Source organism: Etheostoma spectabile, chromosome 23 (assembly GCF_008692095.1).
Source record: "Etheostoma spectabile isolate EspeVRDwgs_2016 chromosome 23, UIUC_Espe_1.0, whole genome shotgun sequence".
In the NCBI taxonomy this organism is placed as follows: domain Eukaryota; kingdom Metazoa; phylum Chordata; class Actinopteri; order Perciformes; family Percidae; genus Etheostoma; species Etheostoma spectabile.
The window spans coordinates 22,997,039-23,020,697 of record NC_045755.1 but is presented as its reverse complement, the minus strand read 5'-3'; the positions used below and the strand labels follow the sequence as shown (position 1 = coordinate 23,020,697).

The 23,659-nt window shown below is 43.2% G+C and overlaps 1 protein-coding gene, 2 long non-coding RNA genes and 1 pseudogene across 3 annotated transcripts in view; all 4 read left to right on the top strand.

Annotated features, from left to right (window-relative positions):
• LOC116672880 (NACHT, LRR and PYD domains-containing protein 12) overlaps positions 1 to 23,659 on the top strand; it is a 769,761-nt gene that overhangs the window by 533,751 nt on the left and 212,351 nt on the right. The window lies entirely within an intron of this gene.
• Positions 1 to 23,659, top strand: part of LOC116672882 (zinc finger protein 271-like) — a 643,109-nt pseudogene that overhangs the window by 497,372 nt on the left and 122,078 nt on the right.
• On the top strand, positions 6,341 to 23,600 carry LOC116672906 (uncharacterized). Its single transcript, XR_004327676.1, has 4 exons — positions 6,341 to 7,884; positions 9,165 to 9,168; positions 20,392 to 20,395; positions 23,589 to 23,600. It is a non-coding gene; the product is annotated as an uncharacterized LOC116672906 (long non-coding RNA).
• LOC116672919 (uncharacterized) lies at positions 9,359 to 16,185 on the top strand. Its single transcript, XR_004327688.1, has 3 exons — positions 9,359 to 9,459; positions 13,038 to 13,040; positions 16,174 to 16,185. It is a non-coding gene; the product is annotated as an uncharacterized LOC116672919 (long non-coding RNA).

Here is a 23,659-nt window from a genome sequence, read left to right as displayed (position 1 = left end):
TCGAGACTTTTTCAAGGTCTGGGTCTCGGAATCCACTGCATTTTTACTTGGGTTTAGATGAAGGGGGTCCCACAGCCCTATGGTCCCACAGCCCTATGGTCCCCTATGGTCCCACAGTCCTATGGTCTCCTATGGTCCCACAGCCCAATGGTCTCACAGCCCAATAGTCCCCTATGGTCCCACAGCCCAATGGTCCCACAGCCCAATAATCCCCTATGGTCCCACAGCCCAATGGTCCCCTATGGTCCCATGGTCCTATGGTCTCCTATGGTCCCCTATGGTCCCACAGTCCTAAAGTTCCACAGCCCAATGGTCCCCTATGGTCCCATGGTCCTATGGTCTCCTATGGTCCCACAGCCCAATGGTCTCACAGCCCAATAGTCCCCTATGGTCCCACAGCCCAATGGTCCCACAGCCCAATAATCCCCTATGGTCCCACAGCCCGATGGTCCCCTATGGTCCCATGGTCCTATGGTCTCCTATGGTCCCACAGCCCAATGGTCCCCTATGGTCCCACAGCCCAATGGTCCCCTATGGTCCCATGGTCCTATGGTCTCCTATGTCCCACAGCCCTATGGTCCCACAGCCCAATGGTCCCACAGCCCAATAATCCCCTATGGTCCCACAGCCCAGTGGTCCCCAATGGTCCCATGGTCCTATGGTCTCCTATGGTCCCACAGCCCAATGGTCCCACAGCGCTATAGTCCCCTATGGTCCCACAGCCCAATGGTCCCACAGCCCAATAATCCCCTATGGTCCCACAGCCCAGTGGTCCCCAATGGTCCCATGGTCCTATGGTCTCCTATGGTCCCACAGCCCAGTGGTCCCATGGTCCTATGGTCTCCTATGGTCCCACAGCCCAATGGTCCCACAGCACTATAGTCCCCTATGATCCCACAGCCCAATGGTCCCACAGCCCCATAATCCCCTATGGTCCCACAGCCCAATGGTCCCCTATGGTCCCATGGTCCTATGGTCTCCTATAGTCCTACAGCCCAATGGTCCCACAACCCAATGGTCCCACAGCACTATAGTCCCTAACAATGACCCCAAATTGGGAGAAAGGGAGATCTAATCTGATATAAATTCATGAAAACGGAACTGTGGGAACATGGGGCCTAATTTAGGAAAACAAATCTTAGAAATGGGGGACCTGACGAAGGCTACGTTTTGGGTCAGAAGGGTTTCCAAATGTCTCCGGTTTAGGGGCTCGGAAACGCCAGAGCAGGGGGGAATGAGAGGGGCAAATGCAGCAGAAGAGATTCATTTTTTAACCCTCCTGTTATCCATCAACATACATTCCTTTCATTTTAGTCTAAATAATTCCCAATTTCTGCTTGGGTCGAAAAAAGGGACAAAAACATAAGAAGAGTAAAAAGAAAAACACTGATAAAAAGCATCAACAAATGTGTTGACCACACAAGGGTTAAAAACCAAAACGTAGCGATGTAGATGTAGCCTAAGACAGCTGGGACCCCCCCCCCCCCCCCCCATTTATATCAACACTTAGAAAGGAAGCCTACAGAAAGTTAAGCTAACGCTAAGTGACGCTAGCTAGCTCGCTAACGTCATCTGCTTCTGTAACAAAACTCAAAAAATCTCCCCCTTCACCCAAAGGGATTTATTGAATATTACACCTTTAACACGTTTCACCGCGTCATGCAGTCTGGGTCTCGACACACTCTGGTTTCCATGATGACCTGGTCTCGGTTTGGGGGGGGGGGGGGGGGTCTTGACTACAACGCTGGTAAAACGTGTCCGCCTGCAGAAAAACACTTTGCCCCCATGAGAAGAAATGTGGAAAATAATAACAAAAAGGCAGTTAAACTGCATTAATGTGAGACATCTGACCTGTGATTTTGAATGTTTCTGATTGTGTGTGTTTGGATCAGAATGCTGTATTTATGTTATTATATATATATATATATACGTATATATATATATATGTATATATATGTATATATATATCATCTACCTCAGGGTCCGCTCAGAAGCTTTAACGACGATATCTGTCATCACACACACATTATTTAATTTTCAATACCTCTTCAAAGGTGCTCTAAGCGTTTTTTAGGCTACACTTTTTGTCACATATAACCAGGGCTGTAGTACTCGAGTCCGGACTCGAGACCGTTTTTCTGTGGTCTCGGACTTGTCTCGGTCTCGGCCGCTGGTCTTGCCCAACACGGCTTCTGGTCTGGACCGAGTCCAGGTGTCTTTATTATGTTGATAATAATATTGGAGGGAAAGTGGAACCCAAAATGATGGTCTTGATACTGTCATGCACGAGACCTTTATTCTGTCCTGGACTCGGTCTCGACTTGGACACGAACCTCTTTGGACTCTGTCTTGTCTTGGGACTTGAACCTTTTTGGACTCTGTCTTGTCTTTGGACTCAAACCTTTTTGGACTCGGTCTTGTCTTGGGACTTGAACCTTTTTGGACTCTGTCTTGTCTTTGGACTTGAACCTTTTTGGACTCGGTCTTGTCTTGGGACTCAAACCTTTTTGGACTCGGTCTTGTCTTGGGACTCAAACCTTTTTGGACTCGGTCTTGTCTTGGGACTCAAACCTTTTTGGACTCGGTCTTGTCTTGGGACTCAAACCTTTTTGGACTCGGTCTTGTCTTGGGACTCAAACCTTTTTGGACTCGGTCTTATCTTGGGACTCGAACCTTTTTGGACTCTGTCGTCAAGCTAGTCTCTTTTTGTTTTAAAATCCTGTGAAAGTGCCGTCACCCAACATCGCTTAGAGCACCTTTAATTATCTGGTTCAGTTAAATTTTATTGATCTGGCGCTAAATCACAACAACAGTTATCTCATTTATCAATTACACAAACCCAATTACTCTTTAAACTGCCATTTAGTAACTTACAAAGAAATTAAAATGAAGCTAAAGATGCTTTAGGAAATTTATTGTATACAAAACCATATTAATAGGGTTGAATGTACACAAAGCCTTTTTATAAAATTCATGTGATTCCGCCTGATTATGCAGCAGAACATCAGGGTTTCCTTGGCACATTGTTCATTTATTGGTGAAGGTGTTGGGAAGTGTGTGTGTGTGTGTGTGTGTGTGTGTGTGTGTGTGTGACTCCATTAATTGTTGATTTAAGGGCAATAATGTACTGCAGGGGTTTCTTATTGTGTAATAAAATCGTGGGTCAGCCTGTCTTAAGAAAAACAACCTGAAACTTTTTATTAGTCGGAGACTAATTTCCATTGGTTTCCGACTAATAATACATTTAAAGGGAGTGTCATGTCAGTTGATTGTCTGTAATGTTGTCTGTTGCTCTGCCCGTCGCAGATTGCAAAGAACTCCCCCCCCCCCCAATTTCCACCGGATGCGTAACGGCTGCGTGTCGGTACGGAAGCGGCAATGACTGACAGCCGAAGTCTCGAGGACCCACGAGATCTCGCGAGATCTCGTAGAATAGAAAAACCACAACAGGTAGTTTCTTGATGATATTCTTCTTATGTGATAAACACTGATGGAAACGCTGTTTGCTGAATAAACAATGAATTGCGATTAAGTTTTAGGTCGTTTTATGGTTGCAACCCGCCACAAAACCCAGAAGAAGAAGTTGTAGTTCAGACGGAAGTGGACGGACGAGGAGACGAGAGACTTTCCGAAATTTAATTTACGAGAATGTAACGGCGACTTTAGATATCTAAAATCCCCGTTATCCGTAGCCGTTAACAACTCTGAGCTGTTTCCAGGGTGGAGAACAGGGAGATCTGATCCGCCGTGAGCACGGGGTATTTTATTTTGAAAATCAACCGGGTGTTTTATCTGTTCCTGTGCTCGACTTCCTGTCCCACACTATCTGCCGAGATGCCGAGTAGCGTCCGGCCAATAGCAGCTCTGGGTTCCGCAGTCAGGGGAAATACACACATTGACTTTAATGGAAACCTGATGACTCCGCAGCCGTTACGCACCCGGGGGAAATTGGGGGGGGGGGGGGAACCCCAATTGTTTGGGCACGTCTGTTCCGAGTTCTGGTTTTACGCGGCGTAGACGCATTCGGTGGACAATAGGAGGAAATGAGACAGGTGTCACGCCGATCTTCTCATCTGACTCTGGAACAGATGATAAACAAATGTGTTTCTGAAAATGTTAAACTTAGTAACTTATCACCACTGTCCAAAATCCAGGGCTGTAGGACTCGAGTTCGGTCTTGGGCTCGAGTCCGGACTCAAGACCGTTTTTCTGTGGTCTCGGACTTGTCTCGGTCTCGGCCGCTGGTCTTGTCCAACATGGCTTCTGGTCTGGACCGAGTCCAGGTGTCTTTATTATGTTGATAATAATATTGGAGGGAGAGTGAAACCCAAATTGATTGTCTTGATACTGTCATGCACGAGACCTTTATTCTGTCCTGGACTCGGTCTTGACTCGGACTCGAAACTCTTTGGACTCAGCCTTGTCTTGGACTCAAACCTTTTTGGACTTGGTCTTGACTTGGACTCAACTAGTCCTGGTCTTGCACTTGTCTTGGACTCAAACCTTTTTGGACTCGGTCTTGACTTGGACTCGACAAAGGTGGTCTTGACTACAGCCCTGCCAAAATCATGGGTCCAAGACTGCAGAAACATGTCTCTAACACCCCCCCCACCCGGTTGGTCTTGTCTAATTCTGCTTTGCTTAGACTTAAAACCCCCCTGGGGGGATTTCTGCTTGACAGAGGCTCTGATGCGCTGTGACTCGCCATTAGTGGTGATGATCAACGTTGTCTAATACACATCATACCTTCAGTCAGCCTGGACCCCCCCCCGTCCACATTCACGCCATTGACATCCATCGTGTTGCAGGACATTTGGACATTTCCATTCTTCATTATCAAATGAATTAAATCACCAAGTTGTCTACTTTGCAGGCACAGAATAACAGTAATGAGTGATTTTTGTGTTCAGGGTTGCGTTGACGCAAAATGCATTTTTGATTTCTTTCCTCTTTTCCATTTTAAGTTTTGTTGCCATGTTCATTTTTTTTCCCGACAATCTTCACTTGTGATCTATTTTTGATAAAATAAATCTTTGATCCTTATCAGTATCAATCTTCATGTGTTTCAGACGGCTGCGCATTAAGATGTTTTTATTAGTTTTCCTGTTTCCACACGGACCATCTTCACCCAGAAAAAACGACCGTATAGATCGATTGTGTTAGCAGCTCATCACGACCCATAATTAACCCTCGTGTTGTCTTCCCATCAAAATCAATACTTTTGTTGATATCAATGTTTTTAATTTGTTTTTACGTTTTTGTCCCTTTTTTCAAGCCTTTTGATGCTTTCTTTTTAATGTTTGTCACTTTTTTTACCTTTTAACACTACGTAACACTAACTTATTAACTTTAGTTTTACATTATTTTTGGAATTTATGGTTAATAAACCTCATTTATAGGAAATTATTCCCGATGTTTGAGTTAGAAAAGCAGAAAATAGGAATTATTGAGACTAAAGTTAAAGGAATGGATGTTGATGATAATCACAGACTGGAATATGTCAACTTTTACTCAATACTATTTCAACAACACTTCACTTTGTTTTACAATGCTATAAAATATAATAAGACCCAAAATTAATGAAAGTAGAGATTTGTACTTGGCAAAGAGCGTTGGAATCAATCATGTTATTTTGGGGAATTAAAAAGAACATTGATATATGACAACATGGGGACAACATGAGGACAACATGAGGACAACATGAGGACAACATGAGGGCAACATGAGGGCAACATGATGACAACATGAGGACAACATGAGGACAACATGAGGGCAACATGAGGACAACAGGGGACAACATGGGGACAACATGAGGACAACATGGGGACAACATGAGGACAACATGAAGACAACATGAGGACAACATGAGGACAACATGGGGACAACATGGGGAGAACATAAGGACAACATGAGGACAACATGAAGACAACATGAGGACAACATGAGGACAACATGGGGACAACATGAGGGCAACATGGGGAGAACATAAGGACAACATGAGGACAACATGAAGACAACATGAGGACAACATGAGGGCAACATGGGGACAACATGAGGACAACATGGGGACAACATGAGGACAACATGAGGACAACATGAGGACAACATGAAGATAACATGAGGACAACATGAAGACAACATGAGGACAACATGAGGACAACATGAGGACAACATGAGGACAAAATTAGGGTTAAATGGAGAAAGAAAAGCGACTTTGAAACATTCAGCACCCAGTTATTTATCAATAAGCAATAATGCATGAATAGGAAAACGTCATCAGCAAACAGTGATACGTCTGGTTGTTCGTATATTTGCATATATTTGCATATATTTGCATATATTTGCATAAAAGGATAATAGTGCCTTAATCATAACGTGATTCATCAATAACTCTATGTAATGCATCCGTACCATAGAAGAGAAAGGTAGAAAGGTAGTAATTAGCATTGTAGGGATGCAATCGACATGTTGCACATAGAAATATTATATTGTAAATTAATGTCTTGAATGTACAGTAAGACGTCTTCCTGGTTGGTGTTTTGAGAGGAAATAAATATGAAAGAATATGAAGAAATCTTTATTTTAAATGAAAGCTCAAAGTGGACAATACTGCTGATTTGTCTGTAAAATAAATGTTTTGTTTTCTTGTTTTGAATTGACTTTTAAAGATGTATTATTTTATTATAACACCCGTTAATATCCCGTGAACTTAAGATCCTTTAAAATCGGATTAAAGGTGCACTACGAGTTCCTGCACGGTCACTTGTGTTGATGTGGCAATTCTCTCCGACCAATCAGCAGTCTGCAGTGATTAGAGACAATTCTCTCCGACCAATCAGCAGTCTGCAGTGATTAGAGAGGATTCTCTCCGACCAATTAGCAGTCTGCAGTGATTAGAGAGGATTCTCTCCGACCAATCAGCAGTCTGCAGTGATTAGAGAGGATTCTCTCCGACCAATCAGCAGTCTGCAGTGATTAGAGAGGATTCTCTCTGACCAATCAGCAGTCTGCAGTGATTAGAGAGGATTCTCTCCGACCAATCAGCAGTCTGAGACGATTCTCTCTGAGGTAGTACTACATAAAGTACCTGTTAGCAGGTACCTGGGACTTTTTATTTCAATGTAAAACCAGTAAAAGGCGAGTAGACGTCATTGTAGACACAAAAACCTGGAAAACCAGGATCAAGGTTGAAAAAAACCAATGGGAAAAACAGAATAAAAACATTCACTTCACTACAGATGATTATCTGTCTTTTTTCTAACGATCTCAGATATTTGGGGGAAAAAAAGTACTTGTTAGCAGGAACCAGGGGCAAAAAAAGACGAGTAAAGTCGAGTAGATACCGTGCAGTGGAAAGACGCCATTACTGACTAGCTGTCACTTAGCCCCGCCCCCTCCCGCACCCATCTTCTCAGTGATTGGCTGGAGTGGTTTGTTGTTGTATTTCGGGGCCCATCCTGCGCATTTAGTGTTTTTCTGATGTTGTCTTCCGAGACCGGGGAAAGGAAGTGTAGTCGGGGGTGGGGGGGTAGTGAGCGCCTACGATTGGAGACAAAAATGCAGGAACTCATAGTGCACCTTTAATGCTCTGTTTGAAGCCTTTTAACACCACTGACTTTTGGTTTTGACATTTTGTCTTTTACAAAAAGAGCTAAACATGAAACTTAGCTGACTTGAAAGTCAATTTTTCGTTAGTAGAACAAAAAAAAAAAATTCAACTCACTAGGACATTCAACAGAATCTGAGCTTCTGAGTTTGAGATGAAACAAGCCTGAGAGAAAGATTGCATAAAAAGAAGCTCAAAATAATAATAATCACAGACCTATACCGGCATGAGTGTAACATATGCAATTAGTGTCCCTGTGTTTGAGGCCCGTCCTGTGTGTTTGTGTCACGGTGTTTCCTGCTAACAGCTGATACAAACGTCTGCAGAAACCTCAACTTGTGTCAGTGTTTAAAATCTGGAATACTATTCATTTTTGTTAAATTGAGTGTCTGTGTATTTCACTGTGTGGCAGGTATAAAGTTAACTAAGTCTTTCATGATGTAATGGATGTTTGGCTTGGGGTCGTACATACTGCATATGCACAACAGAGTCAATCTGAATAGCTGTGACTACGTGTAATGTGGCCTTTTCTTTCTCTTTAATGTATACTGCAATGTTGTATAATATGACATATGTATATTAAAGTTAACAAGGCTTTATGTTTCTACCACCCATGTTTAATAAATAAAAGAACTGTGTTCAAATGTACAACTTGCCAACTTTATTATACATCATTCGGGTTGTTAAATGTCTCATTTATCTGCAATGAACACACCAGACTCCATGAAAATAATCAGGACTTTAATCATTGTAAAACACACTTCATGAAAAGTGGACAGAAACTAAATAAAACTACCAAAAGTCGTCTTGGTTCATCTTTCCACTGTTCCAACAATCACCACTCTGGTCTGGTTGGAATAAACTCTTAATTCACCCATTTACATGTGGAGATATGCTGCTCTATACACGCTAAAAGTAGTGATTATTTACATGGAGTCTGGTGGAGATATGCTGCTATTACACGCTAAAAGTAGTGATTATTTACATGGAGTCTGGTGCAGATATGCTGCTCTATACACGCTAAAAGTAGTGATTATTTACATGGAGTCTGGTGGAGATATGCTGCTCTATACACGCTAAAAGTAGTGATTATTTACATGGAGTCTGGTGGAGATATGCTGCTCTATACACGCTAAAAGTAGTGATTATTTACATGGAGTCTGGTGCAGATATGCTGCTCTATACACGCTAAAAGTAGTGATTATTTACATGGAATCTGGTGGAGATATGCTGCTCTATACACGCTAAAAGTAGTGATTATTTACATGGAATCTGGTGGAGATATGCTGCTCTATACACGCTAAAAGTAATGATTATTTACATGGAGTCTGGTGGAGATATGCTACTCTATGCACGCTAAAAGTAGTGATTATTTACATGGAGTCAGGTGGAGATATGCTGCTCTATACACGCTAAAAGTAGTGATTATTTTTACATGGAGTCTGGTGGAGATATGCTGCTCTATACACGCTAAAAGTAGTGATTATTTTTACATGGAGTCTGGTGCAGATTTCCTCTTTCTTTATTCACTCTAAATGATATGCTGAATGTTTATGAGTCATGTGGTAGCTGGTTAGCCTGAGGCATGGTGTCCCTCCCCGATGTGAGTCAAGTGCAGATTTGAGTAGCGCATGCGTCACTTTTGCGACAAGTAGCATATAAGAGAGACTTCTGTAACGTCTGAAGTAGCCTCCGAGATGCTAACGAGATGCTAACGAGAGACTTCTGTAATGAGAAAACGTTGTCATTTCATAGATTTCACTATTTTCAGCATGACACTTTATGCCGTGAACCGTTTCAATCTGAGCATGCGCGACTCAAATCTGCACTCGACTCACATCGGGGAGGGACACGTGGTCTAAAACTCTTTAAATACGGATTTTTCCAGACGTCAATGAGAGAAAAGAACGGGAATTTTATTTCTGGAAGCCAAGGTGTCTCGGGGGAGGGGCGGGACTGTTGAGCTCTAATATTATACTCTCTGTAATGATGCATTTTCTGAAACTTTAGAGGCAATTAGGTCGCTGCGTCGTCCGGAGCTCTTTGCCGCTTATTGCCACCGAAGGTGATTAATTTAAAGAAACTACATATCCCTATCCCAGAATGCATCTGTACTGCAGACCTTACTCCACAGCTCTGTGGAGATAGAGCTTGCAACGCGAGACCATCTGCAGTAAAACAGATCTGGGTGTTTTGTTTTTGCAGCCTTCCTTTCTTAAAAGAAAGAGTAGGGATTCTTTGGGTTGTACCATCAGTGAGACGAGCCACGGGGGTGGGAGGAGGGGGGGGGGGATGCAAGAAAATACTGCAGAGCACGTCAGCCTGGAGAGCATCCGTGCACACAGACACACACACAGCTAGGTGGGCTAAAATATTGGTGCTAATTTGCATAAAAGTGTCATAAATGTGACGTGTGAGGTGCAGCTTCTTCTTCGCGTCCCCCCCTCCTCCGAAATGGTGCCGACGAGCAGAAATAGACTCCAGAATCCCCTCAAAGCAAGAGGAGCTTTCTAAAAATAGCTCACACACACACACACACACACACACACACACACACACACACACACACACACACACACACACACACACCACACACACACACACACACACACACACACAGCGACATGTGTGCAGGGATTCCCTGAAGGTTGTGTTTGTCAGATGAAACGCACCCATGCAGGATTAAAGCAGCACAGACCGACTCAGGCTCCAAAAAACATGCTTAAATGCATTTATTTTAATTTTTTTTTCCCCCATTTGCATTAATTCATTGACATGCATTGCTGTCATTTAATCAAAATGCAACAGATGCAGTGTGTACGTGACTGCTAGCGGCAGCTAATTAGCTTGTCCCTTAACCTTCCCGTCGACCTGCAACTTTGGGCTTTTCTGGGTTGAAATTTCCACATTTTGTTGTTATTTTTTGACACTTTTGCCATGGTTTTTGTCAATTTTATGGAAAAAATGTGTCACTATTTTGACATTTTTTAAAATATCTTTTTGTCATTTTTTTGCCCCTTTTTCTGATATTTTTGTTGCCCCTTTTTCTGATATTTTTTTGCCCCTTTTTCTGATATTTTTTTGCCCCTTTTTCTGATATTTTTTTGCCCCTTTTTCTGATATTTTTTTGTCACTTTTTCTGATGTTTTTTATGTCACTTTTGTCACTTTTTTTGTCGTCATTGAAAAAAAAAAAAAAAATTTCCTACTACTACTAATACTAGGATACAATATACATGAAAAAATACTAGGATCAAATACAAGAACTAACATTTGAATAGACACAAATTGGGAATACAACAATGTGCAACTGCTTAAATAATAATGATAATAACCCTCTGGAACGGACCATCCCGTGCACGGGGGAGCTCTCCTACCCCCCCTCCCCCCACCCCCAGGTTGTCCAGCTGAAGATCCTCCTACCCCCCACCCTGCAGGAGCAGGACCCACGGTCCACGTCTTTTCAACATTTAGCTCCGAAGCCCGAAAGTAGAAGTCCAACATTGAAAGTGTTGCTTCAGTAAAAGTATTAACGATCATGCGTGTGTGTAAAGTGTTTAACGTTTTTGTCCCTTTTTTCAACACTTTTGACGCTTTTTTTCAATGTTTGTCTCTTGTTTGACGTGTGTCGTCTTCCCGTTAACCTCAACTTCCCCTTTCAGGTCAAAATTGATTTTTTTTTTGGTGCTTTTACGATGTTTTTATTATTTTTTTCCGATTTATTTGTCACTTTTTCCATGTTTTTGGTGCTTTTTTGAAAAACCTGAGCTGGCTTGATAACAGGTTTTTACCCTTATTCTTGGAATTCATGGTCAACAAACCTCATTTAATATCAAATTATACATAAGTTCTTAGTTAAAAAGGCAGAAATTATGAATTATTTTCACTACTACTTGAGATCTGAGGATGTTGAGTGGATCTCAGAATGGGTAGATGTCGAAGTTTAGTCTGGAGACTGTTTGGAAACCATTAAAAAAAAAAAATTAAAATGCTCTAAGATTAAATAAAACACCCCAAAACTTCCAGCTGGTTCTTAGAAAACTGGCGAGTAGAACCAGCACCGAACTGGCAACAGCACCAGAACCAGAACCAGAACCAGCACCTGGTTAGCCTCGGTGGAAAAGACATATGTGAACCAGCTGGATCTCCCCCAGCCTGAGAGCCAGCAGACCGTTGGTGTCCTCCCCAGACCACGGTGGTTCTGGTTTCCTCCCAAGACCACGGTGGTTCTGGTTTCCTCCCCAGACCACGGTGGTTCTGGTTTCCTCCCCAGACCAGACCACGGTGGTTCTGGTTTCCACCCCGGACCACAGTGGTTCTGGTTCCCTCCCCAGACCACGGTGGTTCTGGTTTCCTCCCCTCCCCAGACCACGGGGGTTCTGGTTTCCTCCCCAGACCACGGTGGTTCTGGTTTCCTCCCCTCCCCAGACCACGGTGGTTCTGGTTTCCTCCCCAGACCACGGTGGTTCTGGTTTCCTCCCCAGATTACGGTGGTTCTGGTTTCCTCCCCAGACCACGGTGGTTCTGGTTAAATCCCTAGACCACGGTGGTTCTGGTTTCCTCCCCAGACCACGGTGGTTCTGGTTTCCTCCCCAGACCAAGGTGGTTCTGGTTTCCTCCCCAGACCAGACCACGGTGGTTCTGGTTTCCCCCCCCAGACCACGGTGGTTCTGGTTCCCCATCCATGCCCAAAGCTAACATCAACAGCTCTCTATGGTTAACAGCTGACCGGTGTTGTCGAACGTCATGATAACCCCCCCCCGCCCCCGCCCCCCAGCACCTGACGTAACCGGTTCTTATCTCTAGACCAGCTCTACGTTGGTGCTGAGTTGGAACCCGTGTTCTTGGCCCAGAACCAGGTTTATTTGTGTGGAAAGGCAAAGAACCGAACCAGCACCAGAACCGCCTCGATGGAAAAGACATATCAGAGACACTACTCTCCGACTCTCAAGTGCTCGTATTGATCGCATTGACGAGGCGTCCCATCCAGGCCAATGCTGTGGTAATGAAACTGCCATTTGGACATTGACGTGGTCTCTTTATTTACACTGGTCCTTGACACTGATCTTAAATCCCCTCACCCAGACAGCCAATGCATCACACTGCTCCCTCGGGTCTGCACACAAGTCACCTGGCTTCCATTCACTCTTCTACGTTGATTTACTGAACGACGTTATTGAGGGAGAGCGCTGTAACCAGGCTGTAGTTTAACCCTACAGGACAGATGTTCAGCATGAGTCAGCGTCCACTAAAAGTTGTGTTGTTGCCGCTGACAGACTCAGATTATTAATCTAAGTGTCTGACAACATTATGAAAGGATCCCTACTGAGATAGACCTTTAGTTGAAGAGTAAGATCCTTTTAGTTTAACATGAAACAGAAATCACCATCACCAAACCCACCAGACTCCATGTAAATAATCACTACTTTTAGCGTGTATAGAGCAGCATATCTCCACCAGACACCATGTAAATAATCACTACTTTTAGCATGTATAGAACAGCATATCTTCACCACACTCCATGTAAATAATCACTACTTTTAGCATGTATAGAGCAGCATATCTCCACCAGACTCCATGTAAATAATCACTACTTTTAGCGTGTATAGAGCAGCATATCTCCACCTCACTCCATGTAAATAATCACTACTTTTAGCGTTTACAGAGCAGCATATCTCCACCAGACACCATGTAAATAATCACTACTTTTAGCATGTATAGAGCAGCATATCTCCACCACACTCCATGTAAATAATCACTACTTTTAGCGTGTATAGAGCAGCATATCTCCACCAGACTCCATGTAAATAATCACTACTTTTAGCGTGTATAGAGCAGCATATCTCCACCACACTCCATGTAAATAATCACTACTTTTAGCGTGTATAGAGCAGCATATCTCCACCAGACTCCATGTAAATAATCACTACTTTTAGCGTGTATAGAGCAGCATATCTAACCTGCTGTTATCTATCTGATTTTTACTGTATGTGATGTGTTATTCTTTCTTTAAGTAAAGCACTTTAGAAACCTGCAGCCAGGTTGCTGCAAAGGGATTCATAAATAGTTGTTGACTGTTTATTTCTTACATTTTCGGTCTAAAATCTCTCATCTCTCTGTGTCTTCCCGCTCTCGTGTGGTTAAACATAACCTCCATGACATCAGTGTTTTTCCCAGCCTTTCCTTTACGTTCCCTCCATCGTCGTCAGCAGCACCGTCCATGTGCGCTATCTCCCCCCCCTCCCCCTCCCCCTCCCCCTCATCTGTCACTTCGCCTCCCACTGTCCTCGCCGGCTCTCCCATGACGTGACTCTAATAATAGCTCCCCGAAGTCGGGGCCCGGCAGCCCCCCGGGGGCCATGTGTTAGTCTTGAAGGGCACGGCATGAATTGGCCACGCTCTTTTCCCTGCATGCTATTGGGTTTATTAATAGCTGTGCAGAAAGAGGGGGGGGGGACCTGCGATGGCATTATATAACCATGCTGTGTTTATGAATGAGGAAAGGAGTGTTTGTGTGTGTGTGTGTGAGGGGGGGTGGCCACTGCAGCTGCTGCTGCTGCTGTAAACACCCTCCTGCCACCGCTCACCCACCCATGTGTGAACATATTGAAATTTACATGAATAAGAGGGTTCAAATGAATTTGTTGAATGACTTCTGCTGTAGCACACACAGACTAAACCCAGAGGACAACGAGGTAACGAGAGACAGGTGAGGGCCGGGACCCAGGTGAGAAACATCAGGTAATCACAAGGGCGGGAAAACACAGGAACACATGAAACCAGACTATCACAATAAAACAGGAAATGGAACATAAACACACTCACAAGGAGACAAGACAGAAAACCAAAAGACTGAAACCATAACACGGGGGTTTTATTTCATATTTACAACTCAGGAAGTAGCTCTAGCATTTTGTTCTTAGACATTAATAGTTTAATATTTCATGTGGTACCATCCTCTCTCTCTCTCTTTCCCTCTCTCTCCCTATCTGTCTTATCCTCTCTCTCTCTCTCTTTCCTTCTCTCTCCCTATCTGTCTTATCCTCTCTCTCTTTCCTTCTCTCTCCCTATCTGTCTTATCCTCTCTCTCTCTCTCTTTCCTTCTCTCTCCCTATCTGTCTTATCCTCTCTCTCTCTGTCTCTCTCTCTCTCTCGCGTTTTTCAGAACGAGGCACACTGGGCCGAGAGTGAGGAGATAAGAGTGATGTAGGCCGTGGAAAGAGAGAGAGAGAGAGAGAGAGAGAGAGAGAGAGAGAGAGAGAGAGAGAGAGAGAGAGAGAGAGAGAGAGAGAGAGAGAGTAAAGGAGAGAGGGAGGAGGATGACTTTAACGAGTGTGTTGCTCCTGATTCGGGCACCAGCGGGAGGCTGGAGATGATGGGACTATGTGGTTGCCACGGGGATGCATGAAGAAGAGCGCCTCCCTCTTCCTCTCTGGACCGAGTCCAAAGAGGTTTGAGTCCGAATCAAGACCGAGTCCAGGACAGAATAAAGGTCTTGTGCATGAGAGTATCAAGACAATCATTTTTGGTTTCACGTTCCCTCCAATATTATTATCAACATCATAAAGACACCTGGACTCGGTCCAGACCAGAAGACATGTTGGGCAAGACCAGCGGCCGAGTCCGAGACAAGTCCGAGTCCAAATACCAGCGAGTCCGAGACAAGTCCGAGTCCACAGAAAAACAGTCTTGAGTCCGGACTCTACAGCCCTGGTTAATGAAAGTAGAGATTTGTAATTGGCAAAGAGCGTTGGGTGGAATCAATCATGTTATTTTGGGGAATTAAAAAGAACATTGATATAGGACAACATGAGGACAACATGGGGACAACATGAGGACAACATGAGGACAACATGAAGACAACATGAGGACAACATGAAGACAACATGAGGACAACATGGGGACAACATGAGGACAACATGAGGGCAACATGAGGGCAACATGAGGACAACATGGAGACAACATGAGGACAACATGGGGACAACATGAGGACAACATGAGGACAACATGAGGACAACATGGGGACAACATGAGGGCAACATGAGGGCAACATGAGGGCAACATGAGGACAACATGGAGACAACATGAAGACAACATGACGACAACATGGAGACAACATTAGATTAGATTAGATTAGATTAGATTAGATTAGATTATACTTTATTTATCCCACGACGGGGAAATTCTGTCGTTACAAGTAGCAGCATAGCAGCAACAGCAAAAAACAAAAAAACAAAACAATAACACACAAACAAGTAAGCACGAAAGAAATACAAGGCAAGAAATAGACAATGAAAATATGGTAGACTGAGTAAGTAAAATGGCGTCAAACAAAAGGAATTTTAAAGTGCGGTTGCCATGATAAGAGAAACAATATTGCGGTGTAAGTGACGTTAAAAATTAAGTTAAATGTGTAATTAGAGCAAAGAAGCAAGAGCCGGCAGCATAATTTAAATTATATTAACCTGAGACCATAAATATTGAAAAGTAAGTACTTGTAATAAAATAATATAAATACCAATATTAAAGATAAGCAGAAAGTGTGTGATGTAGATGGGAGAAAAACAGGAACAGAAACTACAACGTTATCAGGTAGAGCAGGCGTTGTAGAGTCTGACAGAGACCGGGATGAAGGACCTGCGGTACCTCTCCTTCTTACACCGTGGGGGGTATCAGTCTGCTGCTGAAGGAGCTGCTCAGGGACCCCACAGTGTCATGTAGGGGGGGGGTATCAGTCTGCTGCTGAAGGAGCTGCTCGGGGACCCCACAGTGTCATGTAGGGGGTGAGAGGTGTTGTCCATGATGGATGTCAGCTTGACTAACATCCTCCTCTCCCCTACTTCCTCTATGGGGTCCAGAGGACAGTCCAGGACAGAGCTCGCTCTCCTGATCAGTCTATTGAGTCTGCTCCTGTCCCGGTCCGAGCTGCCCCCCCTCCAGCAGACCACAGCGTAGAGGATGGCAGAGGCCACCACAGAGTCATAGAAGGTCCTGAGGAGAGTCCTACACACTCCAAAGGACCTGAGGGAGTGAGGACAACATGGAGACAACATGGAGACAACATGACGACAACATGACGACAACATGGAGACAACATGGAGACAACATGAAAACAACATGAGGACAACATGAGGACAACATGGAGACAACATGAGGACAACATGGAGACAACATGAGGACAACATGAGGGCAACATGAGGACAACATGAGGACAACATGAAGACAACATGAGGGCAACATGAGGACAACGTGAAGACAACATGAAGACAACATGAGAACAACATGAGGACAACATGAGAAAAACATTAGGACAACATGAAGACAACATGACGACAACATGGAGACAACATGGAGACAACATGGAGACAACATGGGGACAACATGAAAACAACATGAGGACAACATGGAGACAACATGAGGACAACATGGAGACAACATGAGGACAACATGAGGGCAACATGAGGACAACATGAGGACAACATGAGGACAACATGAGAACAACATGGAGACAACATGAGGACAACATGGAGACAACATGAGGACAACATGAGGACAACATGAGGACAACATGAGGACAACATGAAGACAACATGAGGACAACATGAAGACAACATGAGGACAACATGAGGACAACATGAAATAACATGAGGACAACATGGAGACAACATGAGGACAACATGGAGACAACATGAGGACAACATGAGGGCAACATGAGGACAACATGAGGACAACATGAGGACAACATGAAGACAACATGAGGACAACATGAAGACAACATGAGAACAACATAAGGGCAACATGAGGGCAACATGAAGACAACATGAGGACAACATGAGGGCAACATGAAGACAACATGAGGGTTAATCTGTCCACTTGCTCTGAGGGGACGCTCGTCCCTGCTCTGTCTTCCATCTCCAGTCTCCGCGGCGATGGAGCAGCTGTAACCTGAACCTCGTCCCGTTTTAGCCCCGGCAGCCTGTCCTTTGTCCCACGGCGGCCTGGCCGTATCGTCTAACACGAGACAAACAGAGTCGGGGACAACGCCGCGTCTCACCGGATGCCGGAGGGATGACATCATCCCAGAATGCATCTGTGCACCACGCGTCAATGTGTGAATATGTGCTCAGATATCTGCATGGGGGACATGTGTGGACGGCATGCGTCCCCCCTCCAAGTTTTCTAATGTTTACAGGGACACAGCGTGTGGTGTGTGACGGAGTCTGGAAGTTTCCACCTAATTTAATATATTAATTAATTTAACATTGTATATTAATTAACATTGTGGCAAATGCACCAGAATTAGCCAAAAGGCTATTTTTCATCCGCTGTCTCGGGACAGATCTTAAAACTGTCTCCCTAAAAACAACAATAACAAGATTACAGTGAAGAATACACATAGAAAAAGCCGTAAAACATATAAAACTCTTCAAATCCTGTTAAATACAGTGTACAAGTATGCTATAATACAGACATTACGGTAAAGATGTATATACATTTAAAGGTATAAAAGGTCTCATACAGACATTAAGGTAAAGGTATATATACATTTAAAGGTATAAAAGGTCTAATACAGACATTAAGGTAAAGATATATACATTTAAAGGTATAAAAGGTCTAATACAGACATTACGGTAAAGATATATATACATTTAAAGGTATAAAAGGTCTAATACAGACATTAAGGTAAAGATATATATACATTTAAAGGTATAAAAGGTCTAATACAGACATTACGGTAAAGATATATATACATTTAAAGGTATAAAAGGTCTAATACAGACATTAAGGTAAAGATATATATATACATTTAAAGGTATAAAAGGTCTAATACAGACATTACGGTAAAGATATATATACATTTAAAGGTATAAAAGGTCTAATACAGACATAAGGTAAAGATATATATACATTTAAAGGTATAAAAGGTCTAATACAGACATTACGGTAAAGATATATATACATTTAAAGGTATAAAAGGTCTAATACAGACATTAAGGTAAAGATATATATACATTTAAAGGTATAAAAGGTCTAATACAGACATTACGGTAAAGATATATATACATTTAAAGGTATAAAAGGTGTAATACAGACATTAAGGTAAAGATATATAATACATTTAAAGGTATAAAAGGTCTAATACAGACATTACGGTAAAGATATATATATACATTTAAAGTATAAAAGGTCTAATACAGACATTACGGTAAAGATATATATACATTTAAAGGTATAAAAGGTCTCATACAGACATTACGGTAAATATATATATACATTTAAAGGTATAAAAGGTATAAAGTAAGATATATAAATGTATATAAAGATATATATACATAGATAATAAATATAGTAAAGATATATAAAATATTTTTATTATGGCTGACATATCTGATGTGTTATGAGCCAGTTTTTTAGATGTTTTTTGAAGTTTTAGCTGTACTTTTGGTGTCTTTTTGTGTACTGTGTATATTTAACTTGTATTAATGTGTTTTTTCCTGTTGCCATTGTCTAAAATCCTAATAGAGTAACATATATGCAAAATATTCTACTATTATTTCAATTTGAGTAAATGTGACTTAAAGTCTGATGTCCTCCAGTGTCCCACTCTCTCAGATCCTCTTCCTCCTCACACCTGTCTGTCCCCTCCACCCGTCTCACCTCCACCCGTCTCACCTCCACCCCCCCCCCCCCCCCCCGTCTCCACACAATCCTGATTTAACCTCTAAATCCAAGTATGAAACATGCAAATGAGCAGAATATGACACTTTGATGACATCAGTGGGAAACTGATGGTAAATGTCATAGATATTGTCTTCCTCTTTCTCGTCTCCTTTGTCCTCTATTGGACCGTCGGTCTGTTCTGGACGTCTCTTCCGTTCAGAGGAAGTGGGACCGGCTCCAGTTGGTCCTCCACCTCCACCTCCACCTCCCCGCCTGCTGCCGGGTCCATCTGCCGGGCCTCCCCCCCCGCCGCCTCCACCCGCTGCCGATCTGCTGGAGGAACACGTCTGCAGACGTCGTGACGTCGTCCTGTGAAGACAAATTTAAGAAAGACACAGTAAGAAAAGTTAAAGATGAACTGGACTGGAATTTGGAATAATGGTGATTTAACAGATGTGGTTTTATTTCACCTCATTGGTGCAATTATTGAAATGTTGTTAAAAGTGATAAAAGGATCCGTTGAAAGTGTTGTTGATGTTACGATGTTACACGGGCCGCCATGTTGAAATCACACAATTACTACGTCACTGGCATGGTAAGCTACTCCGCGGCTAACTAGCACTAGCAGCGCAGCAGATCTAGACCGCTCTACAATTTACAGATAGAACAGGTCTAGACCACTCTATAATCTACAGATAGAGCAGGTCTAGACCACTCTATAATTTACAGATAGAGCAGGTCTAGACCTCTCTATAATTTACAGATAGAGCAGGTCTAGACCTCTCTATAATTTACAGATAGAGCAGGTCTAGACCTCTCTATAATTTACAGATAGAGCAGGTCTAGACCTCTCTATAATTTACAGATAGAGCAGGTCTAGACCGCTCTATAATTTACAGATAGAGCAGGTCTAGACCGCTCTATAATTTACAGATAGAGCAGGTCTAGACCGCTCTATAATCAACCGATAGAGCAGGTGTTTTTTTTTTTTTTTTTTTACAATATATTCCATCTCCTGCAGATTATTTCCACATTTTCCATGGAATATCTTTCTCCATGTTTTCTAATCTCAGTTATTAAGATACCACCCGCATTTAGAGGGTCTCTATGACTCCCCATGTGAAGTCACGTGAGCCGGCTTGCACTCGACCCCCCCCTCCTCTGACCCCCCCTAACGTTGGTGGTGAGATAACGTCCGGGCTCCGGAGAATCCAAAGTCAAATCAATCCTCAGAGCGGTTCCAGGTTCCAGGTTCCAGGTTCCAGGTTTTAACCAAATCCTTCATTTGCTATCTCAGGTATCAGCACGCGAGGCTCGGCGCTGAATGAGGGTCGACTTCAGAGCTTCAGTGTTTCCCTGCAAACCCTTCCTCAGTCATCCGGTCCAGAGTCCGTAGAGCCTGACCGATATCAGATGGTATCGGCCGATATCAGGCACTCCACCATATATCAGTATCTGCATTCATTATAGCCGATTTTTAATATTTAAAAATGTTGTTTTTTTTAAACTCTTGCGTGGTATTCAGGTCAAATTGACCCATTTCAAATTGACACAAGTAGGAAAATGGTACAAGTCAGCTGATCCCCCCCCCCCCCCCCCCCCCCCACCCCCCCTCCTTCTTACAACCAAAACACATTATTGAAAAACAAGTGTGTAGAAGCAAATTATCGTTTGGTTTGGAGGACGTGTTGCTATTTCATATATGATATATGTATATTTATATTTATATTTATAACCCTCCTGTCGTCCTCGGGTCAAATCTGTCCCCTTTAATAAATGTCCATATCTGAAATATGAGTTTCTTTTTAACCAAATTACCATAACAATGGATCTGATTCCTTCCAACGCTCTTTATAAACACAACTGATCTCTTTCATTCCTCTGATCTTAACTATTAGTCAAAATAATTCATAATTTCTGCTTTTTTTAACTGTAATATTAGGTAGTATTCTATATAAATGAGGGTTATTGACCATGAAATCCAAAAAGTATAAAACTAGTAAAGTGGTGGTGGTGGAAACTAAAAAAAAGTCAGAAAAAGGGACGAAAATGTCAGATTGTTGTCAGTTTTTTGACCCGGGAGGACAACACCAGGGTTAAACATCACACATTAAAATTATATAAATAACATTTGTTGTACACATTATATTTCTATTTCTTCTTCCCGCCTTAATTAGCTTCCATACAGGCTGATAACATCTGACCTATTGAGACGTTTTCTCGCTGTCTTGCAGAGGGACAGAGAGTGAATAAATAAAATATATATATATATATATATATATATATATATGTGTGTAGTGAAACGCTCTGCTGCTGTCTCCCTGTTACCATAGCAACACCGGGGTATTTACACCCAACAATGCAGGCCCGACCGTCAAAGTCCTCCAGCGAGCTGCAGCCGGCTGTGGGGGGGCGTTGGAGCCGCTTCCTGCTGCAGATTCCCGGGGTTCAAACGTCAACGGGGGCAAACCTGTACAGTGTGTGTGTGTGGTGCCATGCAGAGCAACACACATCCAGCACACTGGTTGCATAACATGGCGCAGCGGATATATATAATTTAGCAAGTGTGGAGGTTATGTTACAACATTTGGATGGAGGTGGAGTGGGGGGGGGGGGGGGGGGGCATTATAACCCATGTGGGGGTCCTTGCATGTGAAGGTTTGAGTGTCTGATTGTTAATTTTCCTGCATTCAGGTGAGTTTTTATGCAGAGATTTGTGTCTTTTCTGCATCAGATGTGTTTTTATCTTCTCCATATTGTTCAAAACTTTCTGTTTATTCACGACGTCAACGCAGGTTTTTTTCAGGAATCATGTTTTCATCTCAACAACAACCACTCTGTGACTGAATGAGACGGTGTTAAAGCCACTGGTTTTAAAGTTTATGTCTGCATAAAAGACAAGAAATCACCAGAGATCACAATAAATCACAAGAGCTATCACACAAAATCCCAAGAGATCCCACAAGATATAACAAGATATCACAAGAAAACACAAGAAATCACAAGAGATCTCACAAGATATCACAAGAGATCTCACAAGATATCACAAGAGATCTCACAAGATATCATAAGAAAACACAAGAAATCACAAGAGATCTCACAAGATATCACAAGAGATCTCACAAGATATCATAAGAAAACACAAGAAATCACAAGAGATCTCACAAGATATCACAAGAGATCTCACAAGATATCATAAGAAAACACAAGAAATCACAAGAGATCTCACAAGAAAATACAAGATATAACAAGTAAGCACAAGAAAACACAAGAGATCACACAAGAAATCACAAGAGATCACAAGAGATCACGAGATTGCGTCTTTCCACGTGAATTTCCAAATGAAGACACAATCCCAGTTTTCCGTACATGTTCGGAGCCCCTCATATCTTTTTAAGGGGGACAAAACTACCTCTTCTAGATATTCTACGCCTCCGATCCAGATCGATTTGGATCTGGATCGATGTAAAGATCCAGTGTCACCGGTACAGAAACTCTTTAGTTCCCACTTCTTATTTATTGTTTTCATCTAAATGTCGGGAAGAGATCAGTGATGGAATCATCAAATCATCAAAACTGGGTTACAATAGCAAGTTACACACACACACACACACACACACACACACAAACACACACACACAACAGACACACACACACACACACACACACACACACACACACACACACACACACACACACACACACACAGACAGACAGACACACACACACACACACAAACACAGACACACACACACACACACACACAGACACACACACGATATACACTAAAAAATAATTAAGATAAAAAATGAAGATAAACTAAAAGCTGCCAGTAGCCTCTGGGAGCTCATCCTGCCTGCTGTGGTACAGGTGTGGAGGGGTGGAGGGTGTGTAAGGGTGGAGGGGGGAGGTGTGGAGGGTGGAGGTGTGGAGGTGTGGAGGGGGAGGGTGGAGGTGTGTAGGATGGAGAAGTGGACGGTGTGGAAGGGGGAGGGGGGAGGGTGGAGGTGTGGAGGGTGTGGAAGGGTGGAGGGGTGGAGGGGGGAGGGTGGACGGTGTGGACGGTGTGGAAGGGTGGAGGGGTTGAGGTGTGGAGGATGGAGAAGTGGACGGTGTGGAAGGGTGGAGGGGTTGAGGTGTGTAGGATGGAGAAGTGGACGGTGTGGAAGGGTGGAGGGGGGAGGTGTGGAGGGGGGAGGTGTGGAGGTGTGTAGGATGGAGAAGTGGACGGTGTGGAAGGGTGGAGGGGTGGAGAGGTGTGGAGGTTTGGAGGGTGGATGGTGGAGGTGTGTAGGGTGGAGGGTTCTGCAGATACTGTAGAGCGAACTGTGTTTTACAGTCTGTCTGCATTGCGTCGAAACCCCCCCCCCCCTCCCCCCCCACACTCTCACTC